This window comes from Dermacentor silvarum, chromosome 9, assembly GCF_013339745.2.
Source record: "Dermacentor silvarum isolate Dsil-2018 chromosome 9, BIME_Dsil_1.4, whole genome shotgun sequence".
NCBI classification, from domain to species: Eukaryota; Metazoa; Arthropoda; class Arachnida; order Ixodida; family Ixodidae; genus Dermacentor; species Dermacentor silvarum.
This window is the reverse complement of record NC_051162.1, coordinates 8745421-8763555: the sequence shown is the minus strand read 5'-3', so window position 1 is coordinate 8763555 and position 18135 is coordinate 8745421.

The window sequence follows — 18135 nt, the reverse complement described above, 5'->3', positions numbered from 1 at the left end:
GCTTAAAAGCTTCACTCAAGTGTCTGTGCTAATAGTCTTATCAATGTCGCTCTCACGCTGAATCGACAGTACGGGAGACGTGTCATTGCGACGCGCGAAAATGGACCCATTTTTTGCCCACACGTACTTCCATGCGCACGCTCTCTTCCCCGCGATGCTCGCTCCCAGCAGCTTTTTCACAAATGGCCAAAGATGCTCATTTATGAAGATGGGCGAGTCCTCTCGCGCATCTTGCGCATCTTGGGACGATGAAGTCAAGCCTAGAGTTGCATTGGTTAGTCTTTTCTTTCGTGCTTTTTCCAGCACCTGGTCATGCTTATCGCGTCCTTGAAACTGCCCTATTCAGGTTTGTTTATCGCATTTTGTGGGTACTCTGTGGCACACATCAATGTCAGTAAGAGATATGGGCACACCTATAGCATCGCCTATCTTTTTCAGGATTCAGGAATGCTTTCATGTGGTTCCTGCAGAACCCCTTTGATTTCCAGGTTTTTGTTTCGCGAGTATTGTACCGCTTTTACAAGACTCGTTTGACATTCAAGCAGGCCCTGTTCAAGCAAGTTGAGTCTTTTCCATTTCGTTTTATTTATTTATTTATTTAATTATTTATTTATTTATTTATTTATTTATTTATTTATTTATTTATTTATTTCAAAATACTGCAGGCAGCAATGCTGCCCAAGCAGGAGAGGTTTACATCAAGTGCAATGATAAAGATTTCACAAAGGACTTTACATTTGTACAATCAACAACAGACGCTGGCAGACAATTCCACTCTTCAATTGTGAGAGGAAGAAAAGACTTCTGAAACAGCTTCGTTCTCGCAAAATACGGGCGGATAACATTTGAGTGGTTAATTTTTGAAGACCTGTGTTGTGCGCGGGAAAGATAAGTGTCGCACGGCAGACCGATTTTGTTCTGATTAATCAAATGAAGCATTTTTAGTCTCGCAATCTTTCGGCGGACACAGAGGGGTTCCAGATTCAGTCGCTGCAACATGTCAGTAACAGATGAAGAAGACCGATACTCAGATGCAATAAATCTAGCCGCGAGGCGCTGGATTCGTTCTACTTGTGCAATATCTTTAACGTAGTATGGGTCCCATACTGCGGAAGCGTACTCAAGGACTGGTCGAACCAAAGTGCGGTATGCCTCGAGTTTAACACTTGACGGTGAGTTTTTCAATTTCCTGCGCAAAAAGCAAAGTTTATTGAACTGCTGTTGTACAAATGTTCTTTAAATGCTTGTCCCATTTTAAGTTGCTTGTGATAGTTAGTCCGAGATATTTGACAGATGTTACTGACTGAATAGTTTTATTAGTAATGTAGTATGCATGAGAGAGTGGCTTTTTCTTTGTGGTTATTGTCTTATTATTTTCTTTCTTCAAGGAGCTGTTTTCAGCAACTGTAGCTGCTGCCTGACGGTTGGCGTCTTCGAAGCTTTTGCTGATAAATTACATGCTTTGTTTCATTTCTGCCAACTCAGCACGTACACTGCGTTCCTCCGTAGGCATGCTCCTATCGATTGCTTCGTTAAATGACTTCAATTCGGATTTAAGCTCGTCCTTGAGATCCTGAAAAAGCTTCACGAACTCTTTCGTCATACTGAATCAAAGGTGCAAATCCAGAAGCAAAACAACGACCATGCAGTCTTATTATTGGCAGCAGTGACAGCAGTATAGGGTTGGTAATATCGAATAATGATTAAGCGATTAAATGTATCCCGAAAAGCGATTAATCTTCCTTGATGTCCACTTTCATTTAATTGACTTAATCGATGAGGCTCGTTTGATTAATCGTTTTCGAGCGTTCGACAGGAGTGGCACGATAATTTTGAAATGGTACTGGAATCGCAGCCCATGAGCGGCTGGGGTAGAGCGACGGTCGACTGTCTTGCCGAGTCCAGAGTGATGCCGAGCCGAGCGCTACGCCTCTCTTCTCTCCCCCCCCCCCCCCCCCTCTGCACATGCCACCACGCTGCGCCAAGCCGGCGGCTTGAAATGCTCTCGCAATTCAAGGCACACTATAGCAACCCAGTCGTTGATCGTAGTGCCACTCCCAGTCCACTGGGAGTCAGTGACTTCGTTCTCTCCGTCGCAGCCTAACGTGTGTAACCTCATAATTTAGAAATACTTTAGTAAACCCTACCCTTATACTTTAATAAACCCAATACTTAATAAACCCTGATTTAATCAACAGCGCTCGTCCTGTGCTCTTTCTTGTCCTGTGTTTTTCGGCGCTGTTTTAAATATTTATGATCAGTACCAACTAGCTCGTACCTAAACCCTTCTGAGTAACCCTAGTGATTAACCCAGTGATAAACACCGTGGACGCACGTTTCAGCTTCGCTGGTTAACCATCTTCACGGAGTGGTAGGGCCGACGAATTTTTTCATTCTGGACTAAGCGCCATTTTATAACATAAATTGTTTATATTGTCAAAAGCCACTAGTGCCAACTATATTTAGTCTTTAATAAGTTAAAGACTACCTCTATCAAATGTTTATACACTTGTGCTTCAAACTTGGTTCCGTCTCTCAAACAATAAAACTGAGCCCTACAAAAGCAGGATAGAATAGCAATAAGTTTTATTTGTCCAGCGGTTAAGGCTGTTGGTGCCCGGGGCTAGGCTGCCAGGGGTCCATCGCCGGAGAAAAATCTTTCGAGATCCTCGGCAATGGCCCTGGCCCGCTGGATGGCCCACTCCTGGTCCTCGGGTGCCTCGCTGAGGAGGGCGGCTTGCCATCTCACAGCGAGGCGCCCCGCTTCAGAGGATCCTGCTGTTATCTTCCCCCTTCCTCTTGGTCCTTCTTCTTCTTCAGGGCGCTGACATTCCCAAAGTATATGGGCCATATCAGCCCGTTCGTGCTCACACCACGGGCAGCCGGGCGACGGGTGCAGCGCGCAGCCGCAGGCGGTGCAGGTGGTAGGGGTTGGTGAAAGTGCCCGTCTGCAACCGCCTCAGGTCGACTGCCTGGGACCTGTCCAGCCGCCCGTGGTGTTGTCGATATGTCATACGTTCTTTCCTGTAGTGTGCAAGAACCTCTCGGTACGAGGCCGGAAACTCCTCGATATCACGGTCGGCGTCCCCGTGGCCCCCCGCTCTGTCCGCCGCGATTTGGGTTGTGTTGGTAATTCCTTCGCTGGGGTCCCGCCAACAACGGCGGCTGCCCTCTGGGTGATCGCGTCGCGGCTGGTAAGTTGCCTCGCGACGAGATGGGCACGCTCGTTGTGGTTGGGCGGGATGCCGGTGTGTTTTCGGCCGTTACTGTTGTTGTTGCGGCGGTTGTCTTATTTAGTACCAAGCTCCTCGACGTGCGCGGGGAACCATTTGATGGACTTCTTCGTAATTGTGCCGGACACGAAGTCCCCGGCTCTGGCGTTGACCATGCGCGCCACATCCGCGGACACCCAAACTTTGGTGTAGTTCCGGATCGCCGATTTCGAGTCGCTTATGAGCAGGCTATCCTCCGTACCTCCGTGGAGTACCGCGAGGGCTATGGCCATCTCCTGCGCTTCTTCGGCCGCCTAGCTGATGCCGTGACTCGCATCCTTCCCTTCGTATCTACGACCGCCATGGAGAAGGCGGGCTCCGCCGCCGTCGGCCGGCCGTGTCGTTGATGTTGCTGCTGTTGCTGCTGCCGTTTTGTCGTAGTAGTAGTAGTGATGGTGGTGTTGGCATCCCCGGTTCGTCTCGCACATTTCGTCGTAGTGGCGATGGTGGTCGTCGTCCCTCGTCGCCATCAACGTTACCGGCGGGCCGCGGGTACCTGGCTGCATCGACGAAGAGGACGCCTTCTCGTCTTCCGTGCTCCTCGAGGATTGCTACCGCCCTTCGTTTACGTCTTTGCACGTCATGCGCCGGGTGCATGTTCTTCGGCATGTTTTTCGTCTGTATGGCGTGCCTGACTTCCGGTAGCAGTGTTTCCTTCAGTCCCCGCGCCTCATGATATCGAATCCCGAGCACGTCGAGGATTCGTCTTCCCTGTTTTGGCGCCCGACAGCCTCTCCAGCTGCGCTATTCTCTGCGCCTCGGCGACCTCCTCGAGCGTGTTGTGTACGCCCAGCTCGAGGAGCCTGTGAGTTGGCGTGTACTGGGGTACCCCCAGGGTGGTCTTGAACGCCCTGCGGATCGCCACGTTCAGCTTGTCGGTTTCGCTCCTGTTCCAGTCGGCATACGCGGCGACGCACGATATATGGCTCAGCGTGTACGCCTGTATCAGCCTCGTCACGTTGTGTTCCTTCATTCCTTTCCTCTTGTTTGCGACCCGCCGCACGAGGTGCGTGGCGGCGGCTACTTTGTTCTGCAGTCGGGAAACCAGCTCGCGGTTGGCACCATTCTCTTTCAGCCACAGGCAGAGCACTCGCAACTTGGACACCGTCGGTATTTGGGTCCCCTCCCTCGTCGTGACGTGGACGCCCAAACGACGGGTGTCGAGCACGCCGTGCGGGAGGGGTCCTTTCTTGCGCGGTTTGGGGAGTAGGATGTCTGACTTGTCGGGTGAGCAGACGAGTCCCGTGTCTTCAAGATGCCACTCCACCTCCCGGAGGTGCCTCCAAAAGTAGATAACTGTGTTTCTGCGTTTTTGAAAGTGCTCGGCAAAAATTTTAATTAATCAATTAATTGATGAAAACCCTGCATCGAAAGCGATTACTCGATTAAAGGCCAAAGCGATTAATGATTAATCGTTATTAGAATAAAATAATTAATTGACCATCCCTATGCTTCCGACTGGACAGGGTTTTACCATGAACATGTCGTACAAGTGCTGTGTGCCGAAGCGCCGCAGCAATTATGCGGCGGGACCGAACGTTCAAGTTTCAGGTTTCCTCACGACGAGGATCTCTTCAGGAAATGGACCAGAGCTATCCCAAGAGAAAACCTCGTCGTGACGAAGCACACCATAGTAAGTTTCAATCTGTCGTAATGGATCTTCGAGCTTTATAGGAATAATGAGAATCTCGCCAGATGTACTGCAGAAGTGTCTTGAGGAAGAGCTTTACTAAAGATGCAAGCTGCTGTTTCGCAAGTGAATGCTTTACTTAAATTGGCTGTCCCTCACTTTTAGGTCTGCAAACTTCACTTTACAGACAGTGAGAGCGTCCGCTACGCATCGTACGTGGACGGCGCTACAGGACGCACATTTACTGCACCGTTAACCCACATGCGGCATCGCGCAAATGCAGTACCGTCTCAGTTCACTGAGTGCCCTAACTGCCTGTCAACCAAACAAAGCGCAAGGAAAAGCCCAAAGTAAAAGCGACTGTGTCTTGAATCAGCTGCTTTACAACGTGCGCTCAAAGATTCTGCGGCCACTTACCGCCGCGAAGAGGAGGCAGACAAGATCTCCAGCACCGATGACTTGTATGACCACATAAGAGCAAGAAAGTCACAATTTTGTAAAGTTCTTAAAGGTATCCAAAGCCTCATCATGGCCAACGTAGTTGAAGACGGAGCACCGTTTATTAAATACTCTGTAGTCTGAAAGGCGACATGAGTGTCACTGTAAATATTTTAAGGACGTCTGTGACAAGACTGGCATCATACATCCTCGTTCCAGCTGTTGCAAAGAGCGAAAGAGAAATTCTAGAGCTCCTTGAAAACATCGAAAAATGGAACGCGGACTTGCTTTCAAACACGAAGGACACACAAATTGATGTTTACGACCGTATTCGGTTTCTTCTTGAAGAGTGGTCTCCTGCAAAAGAAAATGCAGCCTGTGTTGCACAGTTCCTAAGAGAGCAGCTTAAACGTTTGACTGCGAAAAGAGAGCGCAGGCGGTACTCGGTGGAATTCATGATATTTTCCTGCATTCTCATTACTATATCGCCACATGCATGCAGATCACGGCAACATCACCCTACCCCACCCGACAATGGTGCGATCCATTTGCTCATCCTTTGGAATGAACGCTCAGATAGAGCACGACGATTCCACATTCCTAAGTGACATGAAAAACCACCGCCACGCTTCGCGAGTCTATATGATGGATGAGATCCATATAAAGCCATATTTCGACTATAAAGTTGGCAGCATTATGAGTGTGGCTCATAATTCTAACGAAGATGCTAATAGTACAATTGTCTTTATGGTACAAAGCCTCACGTGCAAGTTTAAGAAAGGGGCGCACATTGTTCCTTTGCGCAGAGTTGATGCGGAGTTTCTGCATAATATTTTGAGAGACATGACTTGTGGTCTTGAGAATATTACTTATAGAGTTGTTGCTGTCGTGAGCGACTAATTCAGTGAATCGGAAAGCAATGTCTCAGTTTGCGTTGCCTCCTAGCAATCAGATTGTCTTCCCTCATCCGCCCGAACATTCAAGCCCACTGTTTTTGTCATCGATTCTGTGCGCGTCCGAAACGCGTCCGAAACTGAAGCGCGTGCGAAACAATTGGCTCAAAGAAAAAAACGAGAAGCGCTGTTTCTACTTCCCCGAGTTTCCCCACGGAGGAAGCTCAAGGACAACGCATGTGCTCTGCTTCTTTCCAAACAATCCGGGATATATACAGTTTGGAGTGCGAAGAGCTGCTGAGATATGGGTATAGTTTGTCAAGAAAGGCCCCCTGTCCACCAAGCATTGAAAGAAAAAACGTGAAACTTGCATTGCAAATATTTAATAAATTCTCTCGAATTTGTTCAAAACCGTGCCGCACGTTTCATCGCGAAAGATTACAGTAGGCATTCTAGCGTTACTGCTATAAAGAAATCACTATCACTCCCATCTCTTGAATCTAGAAGTAAGATAGCTCTGCTTTGCTTACTGCACAAAATCGCTCACAGTCAACACGCAACTACATTACCCCTTTCCCGCCCATTTCACACATCTCGCCGCTTATTTAACGCACACAGTTTCACACGTGTGTTTGGCCACACAAATGTATTTAACAAATCTGCATTACCTCTGGCAATAGCAGCTTGGAACGAACTTCCAATTCACATTGTTGAAATTAATAATCTGGAATCATTTAGAGAAGCAATAAAAACAATGATTCCGTAGTCATGCGCACACGTTTGTTTCATTTGTACCATGTGACTTAACTGTCATTATTCTCGGTTCTTGCAAGCAGTTTATAGGTTACATGTGTTTGCAGTTCTTTGCCATGAGTTTGATGAGCCGTGCGCGTTTCTGATTGTCCAGAGTGCTGTTGTTTTTCGTTTGCTTGATGTTAAACGGCGTCTTTTCTTCAGTTGTTTGATTTGTTATAAGCTATGATCTCCTGTTTTCGCAACATATTGTTTCTCTTACCCTCTTCACGCAATACTCCAGTTGGAGCCTGTGAGGTATGTGTATAAATAAATGAATAAATAAATGAATAAATAAATAATATTGAGTCCTTGCCCAATGTCCTACGAACCCTAGGAGCCAGGTACAATTTGCTTTTCTACGATGAAACTGCAAATTTTGTGGATGTTATAACAAATTGGTGGAAGATCGTGAACGTTTTAACACCGCACAAGGGTAAGCGGCTCAAGGACATTATTTATTTATTTATTTATTTATTTATTTATGAATACTGCAACCCTAACATAGGGTTTTGGCAGGGGTGGATATACATTTGCTAAATTTACAATTCGACAAAACAAATAAATATAAAACAAGTAAGGTATGTACAGGCTTTCAGACAAGAGAAACGGTTTGCAATAAACAGGCATAAGGGCATATAATGAAATCAGCGCTACATTCAAGCCGATCACGAGTGGAGAATCGCTACAGTTATTGAAATAAACAGCAGGGTCACATGTAAGAAAATTCAGACACTCACTGCTGAAGCTGCGCAACAAAAGGTTCAAGGATGACTGGGAAACAACTTAGTTACTAAGATTATTCCATTCTGTAATAGTCATAGGGAAAAACGAATACTTGAATGTGTTATTACGGGTGGAGAATGGGGTAATTCAGGAACCTCTTTTTCCTTCAATGGACGATTCCCAAGTGGTCTTTTTGCATCAGCTTCTCCACTGCCTGGACACATGGAGAAGCAAGGACATTGCTAGTGGAACGTTCACCAAGGAAACCCAGGCAGGTCTTCACTAAGCGACATATGCGCTGCTAGAAATCGCCAGTTACTGCTTCAACGAGCTGGGTTTCTTCCGTACTTCTGGGAAAGCTCCTGACTAACAGCTTAGAAGAGCGCTTCGGGCAAAACAGGCAGCTGGCGGGCTCTCAGTACAACGTGTCCATTCGACAGCTGTATGATAGAGAGAATAAATTAAGACTGCAAAGTCCGTTGCCCCTGATCATACATCTCGTGGCGCTGATGGTACATGGGATGATAGCTGGGAATATCTCCGCAATCAGTCGAAATCACCCAGGTCAAAGTGGAATGTCGTAGTGACTGCCGCCACGCTGTCAAAAATTTCAGACGTGATTCCTGCCCTCGTATACGTAGCCGCCTATGCCATTCATGCAGCATTCAGACGATTAAACTGCTTGGAATAAAGGGCGCTGCTGACTATAGACAAGCCCATAAATGTTGCCGTCTCACAGAGCTCGTAAATGTACTAGACCGAGGTGTTTTCATGTTTCTTGCAGTGTGTGTCGTGAATGCTGTTTGTTGCCCATGCGACGCTGTTGTACAGCAGCTGTCCGAGAAAACTGACTTTTTGAGTGTAGCAGATCAGCGGCAACTTGTAACAGACCTCACTTTAGAGCTGCTTGCCACTGAGAAGTCTTGTGACTTCGACTAATGTGGAGAAGGATGCACCAGTGAAGTTGTCATGAGATATGTATTATAGTTTAATGCTAACATTTTGTTTAAAATTAGTGGTCGCATGAACGAAAAGCTCTTTGACGAGGACAATAAATCGAAGTAAAGAAAGGAAGTTACGCTGAAGAAGAGGCCAGCACTGTGACATTCAAATATAGGCCATGCTCCCAGTCATTTCTCCGCGAAAAGCATTCTCAATCCTAAGGTCGAACCGTTTCCTTTGTTGTTGACATTTATTTGAGTATTGCAGCGCGCAAATAGTTCTGTGTAAATAAAACCATCCTGAACAACCTCTGTGCTCTGTGTGTCATCTGTTGAACTACGCCTAAAAACACAAGCACACCGGTAAGTAAAACCATCCTGAACAACCTCTGTGCTTTGCGTGTCATCTGTTCAACTACGCCTAAAAAACAAGCACACCGGTTAACGTTGCACGTAAATGCGCAATACGTTTATTTAGCTCCTTTCACCCAGCGCGCCACCGGCCTATACTATCCGCGACGTCACTCGATGAGTGCTCAGACCTTCTCTAGTCTAGGTGGTGTTGCCCCAATACACCGGCGGATGGAGGAAGGAAAAAACTGAGGAGGGGCCCTGCTCTTTGTGAAGCCAAGTGACGTCCGGAAGTTGGCGTTACCCCGCCATCTTGTAGTGGCACATTCTCCTCTCTTGTTTACATTTCTCGCGAAACCACGCCGCGCTGCGCGCAACCGGGCTGCTCGGGCGCACGTGCTCCGCAGCGATCCTAAAGCGAAAGATGTAATCGCGATGTGTCATCGCATTACCGTTGATGACGTCACGTTGAAAGAAGTTCATAATGAACTTTGTAAATACGACCATGCGGTTGAATTAGCTGCTTTTACAGGCTTTTATGAAAACAAAGTGATAGGACGCGTTCAAGGTTAGATGCGCTTGGCGTTTTTATGAATGCCAGAAACAGACAACGGCCAAGCGGAGCGAGTGCGAGCACCAACAACAAGAAACGTCTTCTTCTTCGTCCTCTGCTGGCGCCGGTATTTGTCACTCCAATCACGCCCCGGCGAAAAAGGAGCCATCCTGGCGACCTATGGAACAGGCAGCACTGGTGGGTCGTAGTGCGGCTTCAGTCGGTCGACATGAACAGTTTCGCGTCCGCGACGCCGTTGGTCCATAGATGGCTGAACGGGCTCAATGACGTAGTAGACCGGGGACGTCTGTCGTAGAACCCGGTAAGGGCCGTCATACTTTGAGCTGAACTTTGTGGAAAGGCCGGGAGTAGACGAGGGAACGCGGAGCCATACCAGCGTTCCAGGTGAATATTAATGAAAGGACAAGCCGGCGTCTCGACTATTTTGCTGGCTGGCCTGGTTTTGCGCGGTAAGAGAACGTGCGATCTGACGACATTCTTCGGCATAGGTGGCAGCTTACGGTCCATAAACGAGGAAGGTTCGCGACCATAAAGAATAAAGAAAGGAGAGAATCCTGTGGTCGACTGAGTGGCGCTGTTGTAGGCATACGTAACAAAGGGAAGGATGCGGTCCCAGTTAGTGTGGTCAGTGGAAACGTACATAGCGAGCATGTCGCCGAGAGTGCGATTGAAGCGTTCAGTCATACCATTGGTTTGCGGATGATAGGCACTCGTAGTTCTATGGACAACGTTGCATTCGCGGAGCAGGGCTTCTACAGCCTCGGAGAGGAATGAACGACCACGGTCACTCAGTAGCTCGCGAGGCGCACCATGTCGAAGATCAAGGTTGCGAAGGATGAACGAGCCGACTTCACGTGCTGTGGCCGCCGGAAGCGCTGAAGTTTCGGCGTAGCGCGTGAGGTGGTCCACGGCGACGATAACCCAGCGGTTGCCATCTGGGGTGTACGGTAGAGGGCCGTACAAGTCAATGCCGATACGGTCGAAAGGCCGGGAGGGACAAGGCAATGGTTGAAGCGGCCCTGTTATCTGGTTAGGTGGGCTCTTGCGGCGTTGACACTTGGAGCACGAGCGGACGTACTGCCGAACGAAGCGGTACATTCCGCGCCGGTAGTATCGAAGCCGTAGGCGTGCATACGTCTTTAGGACACCGGCATGGGCGCATTGAGGATCCGCATGAAAAGAGGCACAGATGTCAGAACGTAGATGGCGAGGAATCACTAGCAACCATTTACGGCCATCAGAGAGGTAGTTGCGGCGGTACAGGAGCCCTTCGCGGGTGGCAAAGTGGCGAGCAGTGCGCCGAAGCGAGCGGTCGGTGGTGCGGGGTGATGGCTGAGATAAATACTCTAGAAGAGATGCTATCCAAGGATCCCGGCGTTGCTCAGATAGCATGTCGGCCAATGTAAGAGAAGAAGAATCATAGCTTGGGACAGACGCAGCACCAGACTCATCAGGCAGTGGTGAGCGCGAAAGAGCGTCGGCATCCGAATGCTTACGGCCTGACCGGTAGAAAACACGGATGTCATAGTCCTGGAGACGAAGCGCCCAACGAGCTAGACGACAAGATGGGTCTTTTAATGACGACAGCCAGCACAGGGCGTGGTGATCAGTCACGACATCAAATGGACGGCCATATACGTAAGGTCTAAACTTGGTGATTGCCCAAACGATAGCAAGACATTCTTTTTCCATGACCGAATAGTTCATTTCCGCTTTGGTGAGAGTGCGGCTGGCGTAAGAGACGACGTACTCTTCGAAGCCAGACTTACGCTGGGCTAGAATAGCACCGAGGCCGACTTCACTAGCGTCTGTGTGGATTTCTGTTGGAGCGTCTGGGTCAAAGTGGCGTAGAATAGGTGGGGATATCAAAAGATGGCGTAAGGTGGCAAACGCCTCTTCGCAAGCTGTAGACCATGCCGAGATGCCTTGGCTGTTGGCAAGCAGCTGCGTTAAGGGGGCAATTATGCACGCAAAATTACGCACGAATCGGCGAAAGTACGAACTCAGGCCTATAAAGCTACGGAGCTCCTTCAGCGTAGACGGCCTGGGGAACTCGGCGACGGCGCGAAGCTTTGCAGGGTCGGGAAGGACACCGTCCTTGCTGACAACATGACCTAAGATGGTAAGCCGGCGGGCGGCAAAGTGGCACTTCTTCAGGTTAAGCTGCAGTCCAGCGTCGGAAAGGCAAGTCAGGACGCTTGAGAGACGCTTTAGATGGGAGTCAAATTCCTTGGAAAAGACAACGACGTCGTCCAGGTAGCACAGACACGTGTGCCATTTGAGGCCTCTAAGAATTTTATCCGTGAGGCGTTCGAAGGTTGCAGGCGCATTACAAAGGCCGAATGGCATCACGTTAAACTCGTATAACCCGTCTGGGGTTACAAACGCTGTCTTCGTATGGTCAATGTCATTCATAGGGACCTGCCAATACCCAGATCGATGGCCCAAAGAGGAAAAGAAGTCTGCTCCTTGCAAGCAGTCGAGAGCGTCGTCGATTCGGGGCAGCGGATAAACATCTTTTCGTGTGATCTTGTTAAGGCGCCTATAATCAACGCAAAATCGAATGCTACCGTCCTTTTTCTTTACCAGCACAACTGGGGAGGCCCAAGGGCTGTGCGAGGGTTGTATTACGCCACGATGAAGCATGTCGTTGACCTGTTCATCAATGACACGGCGTTCAGCGTGAGAAACTCGGTATGGACGCTAGCGCAGGGGTGCATGAGTGCCGGTGTCAATGTTGTGAACGATGGAGGATGTGCGGCCCAATGAAGATTGCTTATGATCGAACGACAGCCGAAAGCGATCGAGCAGTTCCAAGAGTTGGGTACGCTGGGCAGGTGGAAGTTCGGAATCAATTGACGGGAGGAAGGCTTCTAAGGAGGACGAATCGGCGGTGGTAACAGGAGTAATGCTGTCGACGTGAAGACTCATCGTGTCGTCAGGCAGTTGAGTGGAGTAGGCGGAATCAACATCGTCAAGCCGACCTATACATTCACCACGGAATAAGGTGGCTGGGGAAGAGGACCGATTCGCGACATAAATGGCGCTGCAAGAGTTTTCGACTGTGAGAACTGCAAAAGGAAGGAGGAAGTCTTTGCGAGAGGTGAAGGCTTCGGAGGGCGCAAACAGGGCGGTGGAAGAGGGAGCATAGTCGCTAGAAAGTGGCACGAGAACACAAGACAAAGGAGGTATATCAGTGTCCGCGGCGACGACCACTCGAGAAGGTGGGTTGTCAGATGCGGCGTCACACGTCGGCGATAACTCAATTTCGGCACGCGCACAGTCAACAACGGCATGGTTACTAGCAAGTTCCAACCCAAAATAATGTCGTGTGAACACGGTGAAGAAACGACGAATTCGACTACATACAAAACGTCCTGAATGACAAGGCGAGCTGTGCATGCCACTGAAGGGTGCATGTGGTGCGCGGTTGCGGTACGCAGGGAGACGTCGGAAAGCGGAATCGTAATTTTTTGAGCTTGCGGCACAGTTCTCCACTAAGAATAGACACAGCGGATCCAGTATCGACAAGTGCTTGCACAGAAACACCTTCGATATTCACGGTGATTTCGTTCGCAGGTAGAAATCGAGGCCTTGAAGTTGTCGACACGAGCGCAGTTCTTGCCTCCGGAACTGCGAGGGCTAGTTTTACGCTTGGACTGGTGGGGAGCGACGAACCATTGGGGAAAGTGAACGGCGACGCTGGTGAGGGTGACCGACGTGGGCTGTAGTCCCGTCGATTCGGTGAGCAGCTGTTCATCGTTGAGTGGGAGGCGATCGGGTGTGGTGGCTCAGAAGGAAAGTAGCCTTGATTTACTTCGCCCGCACTAGTACGGATGTCACGACGACGACAGAAACGTGCGACACGGCCAGGTAGACAACAGAAATAGCAAATAGGCCTGTTGTCCTGGGTGCGCCAAGGATTAGTGAACGGCGGTGCGGGACGGCGAAAAGGAGGCGGGTTCGGGTGGACAGGCGCACGCGCAGCGTAGAAGGTATTTGCTGGTCGAACAGGATCCGTGCTGAGTGGCATTGCTGGTGACTGGAGGCGTGCGACCTCAGCATAGGCGAGGGGAGCGGAAACAGGCGGATGCTGGTAGGTGGTTGGGAGAGCCTCAGAAATTTGCTCCTCTATGGCCTGTCGTAGCGTCGGAGCAAGCGCCTGCGCAGAGTCCGGGACGCAGCAAACAAGCGACAATTATCGCGCCACTTCTTCTCGGACAAACTGCTGTATCTGCCGTATGAGCATTGCGGTGTCAGTAGAAACGGAGCCTACAGTTAACGCTGACATGTTGGCTGTGTCAGAGCTCGGGAGGCGTGTAGCAATGCGCTGTTACCGCAACTCGTCGTAGCTCTGACAGTACTGGACCACGTCCGTGACAGTTTGGGGATTTTTGCTAATGAGCATGTGGAAGGCGTCGTCCTCGATCCCCTTCATGATGTGGCCGATTTTATCGGCTTCGGACATCGCAGGGTTGATGCGACGGCAGAGGTCCACAATATCCTCGATGTTGGACGAAGTTCTCGCCGGATTGTTGGGCACGGCCGCGTAAGCGCTGTTCTGCGCGGAGCTTGCGAACAGCGGGTCGGCCGAAGACTTCCGCGAAGCTCGCTTTAAAGGCGGACCAGTTGGCAATATCAGCTGTGCTACGCCCGCCAGGTAGAAGTTGACGTAGCTGAGCTTGTCGCCGTCATTCCATTTATTGTGGGCGCTTACCCGCTCATACGAAGTGAGCCAGTCCTCGACGTCGTGCTCGTCGGTGCCGTTGAAAATGACAGGGTCTCGCTGTCGTGGTACGCCGGAGCAGGCGACCACCGGTGGTGCGGGAGCACCCTGCTGTGGCGCGTCGTCAGGCATTGCCGAGGCGGGGGGTAGAGTCCGGGTACAAAATGAAGAGGGAACCAGCACGCTCCACCAATTGATAGGACGCGTTCAAGGTTAGATGCGCTTGGCGTTTTTATGAATGCCAGAAACAGGCAACGGCCAAGCGGAGCGAGTGCGAGCACCAACACCAAGAAACGTCTTCTTCTTCGTCCTCTACTGGCGCCGGTATTTGTCACTACAATCGATGCTTTATCAGCCCACCCAACTGCACTGTTCTCACCAACAGCAGGTTGAGAGAATGCCCATGTCGAGGGCAGCAAAATGAAGCACACATTCTCCGTAAAACTCAACCGGCACACCTGTGCAGGTGTGTATGACCCTCGAAAGCGCTCTCCTCAAACGAGCTCATGCTGTCTAGAGTACTGCTAGAAACAAGTAACCGTTGAACAACATGTGTTTTAATATGCACAAAAGCAAGTTGTTACTGACACAAAGTTCTAAAGCCAGGTTTATGTATTCTCGCATAACGTTCTACGTGAGAAACGGTACTTATTATCACCCGCAGTCAAAAGCAGGAATACTGCACGACTGTCACAGACCTGCACGGCATTCATTGACAGATTCTGCAGCACAGTGGTTTCGGTCTACAATGGCACGTTAGTATGATTCCGCCGAAGAGGGAAATATTTCCCGCAGATATTGCTTAGTCCGTGGCCATTGCCGTGGCGCGGTACATTGCGTACAGCGTTGCATGCGCATTCATCTCACGCGTTTGAGTCCCTTCAGTACCACCTGGCCACAGCAACAGCCGGGAGAGCAGGGTCCCGATAAAACAGCGGAACAAAACACAGAGACTAACGCAAACCTGCCCACACGACGCCATTACCACGGTACGAAACCTACGGCGCAACACGTGTGAGCGCACACGCCCCAACAAAGCCGCCATTGTGCCACGACAACATGGCCGCTACAGCGCAAAAATCGTTAACCATGACTACGGCACTTCCTCCACACTTTGCTTCTAGCGCGCGGAGGGGGTAGGGCCTCTCCTCAGTTTTTTCCTTCCTCCATGCACCAGCGCTTTCAGCGTGCGAGACAGCGGCAGGTGAAGTCGGATACACCGCGTCGGCGACGCCAGGATCGCTGAAAATTTCCCCCCTGTATTGACTCTTTTCGCGGAGCAGTTTGTTTTAGAGAAACGAGATGGCGCTCACGGCGGCGCGCCATACCTCTCCTCAGCGACCGCCCACGAACACGAAGCCATGACCGCTTCTATACCTTGCTTCTGTGCGATCAGCTGTCGGAAATGCAACTAAGTTTTCGCTAACCCACTGTGCTCCAATCATGCTAGATTGAATCATGTAGGTTGAAGACGTGTGCAGTACTTGGCTGCAAAAATAGTGACTGGCATGTTAAGGAATAGAATGAATCTGTGTGGCCAAGTTCGCGGACCGCTGCTGCAACTGTCCGAACGTGTTACCGGCACATCGTGATGCACGGCTTTCCTCGAGGATACAGAAATTTGCTCATCCGCCAGCCTTGTATCGCTAACCTTCAAAGAAAGGGTTTCATCTCCAGAACGTCGGCAAGAGTGAGTACCACTCGTTAAACAATGACAAAGGGAGTAGCGACGCTTCCTGTCATAGTAAGTTTCGCACACGTTATCTATACACATCTGTCCCAAATGGCAGGAACACTTACGCCCACTCTATCGCCGACGTATCAAGAATAAGTGAATGGGCGCACACTTGAATATATGCGCACTGTATACGCGCAAGAAATGACAGACTACACCTATGGCGCACGAATGGTCGAATCTGAATGTTTCGTGACGGTCCACAAGAGTAAGCTAGTTACTAGCTGTAATATATATTTTCTACGAGGTATTACAATGTACAAAACAGCTACGTTTCAAGCCTTGTGCGCAGCAAGAACAAATCTATCGGAACTGAGCACACCCGCGAGCGATTAGGCAAAAAATAGTCAGATAGTGGCCGTACCGAAGAACTTCACGGATTCAGAAACTGACAAGCCACTGCTTCAAAATATTTGCCGAATAAAGAACAAAGAGCAAAACACACTAGTCCTGACTGAATTCATAATCGGAAGCTTGGATAGCTTGGAATACATATTTAGCCCCGCTTTTAGAACAACCCCATATACACTGCTTGCGCCGTTTGGACATAGCTTAATCAGCTCTGAAAACGCTTTTGCATGTTCTCTGAAGCTGTGATCAAAACTTTGTGTCGTCCACCTAGTCACCGTATACGATATCTCGGAAAACAGAGGTTTTCTAAGCCGCGCCGGCGTCATACACTTCCATTGTAAACAAGGAGGCAACGGAGGCAGTTGAGGCAAGCAATGGACGCGTCACCACGTGATCAAATATGGCAGCGCCCATGGGATCGCCGCGAAAAGGGTCAATAACACGGTGCGTTGAACGTGATCCGCAGCAGCATGGCTATCAGCCGCTGCGGGAGCGCATGCGCACAAGTAAGCGGCCCGCGAGCGCTTTATCGTTCAGACAGAGCTCCGAGAGCAGCAGCCAACCGACGCAAGAGGGACCTCCGTGCGAGTGTCCTGCCAGACCCAAACCCACTTCCCGCGAGTCTTACCTGGTCGGGGTAGGTGCTGCTGCGTAGGCTCCGTTCCGGCTTCGTCCTTATACCGGACGTGCTGAAGCGGTGGCGGCCGTACCGGCCACGCCGGGAAATACGCCCACCTTTCCCTTCTCCTGACTCCCTTCCGTCGCAGGAACCTGGCCTCTCCACAGCATCTGAGGACCAAAAAGCACCCCAGGAGCCGCATAGGTGCCCCAACTGCGGTGTGGCCACACGACCATCCGCAGCCCGTTTGTTTTGGGAGTGCTAGCGCTACGCTAAGCAATTGGACCGCCACCTGAGGGCGTTGCGAGTGTCGTCCTACGAGGAGTGAATAGGCCGGCAACTGGATCAACGGATTCAGACCTGGCGATTCTGGACTCGCTCTTGGGTTTCGCCAAGGACGCGCAGCTTCTAGGACGGCTCTGAATACTACTCGCCTTTCCCCTCCCTATTCCACATAATAGGCCTTCAGCCATCTATCAATTAAATACTTTTTTATCATCATCATCATCATCATCATCGTTCAGCCAAGGCGCACGCACGCTCCCCTCATTGCATCCAAAGTAAAGGGTACTAGATTGGATTGTGGGAGTGGGTCCAGCGGACGCCACGGCAAGTGCGGAAAGTGATGCAAAAAACGCTGAAATTGCGGCGACGCTGTCGTCGCCTTAACTTAACGGCTTTACTTATCCTGAAGCTCCGACTGTTTCGGCTGCGCCCATTGGTTGCGGTGAGCTCGCGGGCCAAGTTGCTGTCGTCTGCTCAACGTGCCGTCGTTCTTGCGTCGCTTCCGCTAATTCCATCGCTCTTTGTCCATTTTATTGACTACAGGTCGGAGAAGAATACAATCACTGTTTCGACCAACGCGAAACAAAACGAGATACAGCAGTGTGAAATGCCTGTCCAAGCTTCACGCAGCTGCGGAAGAGTAGCCGACGCGACACGCGTCCGGCCGGCGCACGGAGCCGCTCATTCAGGTGGCGCCACAAACATTTCAATAAAAAAATGACCAGCCCTTCCCCTGTCGACAAAATGGGGCTAAGTGAAGCTTGTCGTGTGTGTACCTGACCTACTACTTTTCCTTCCAATT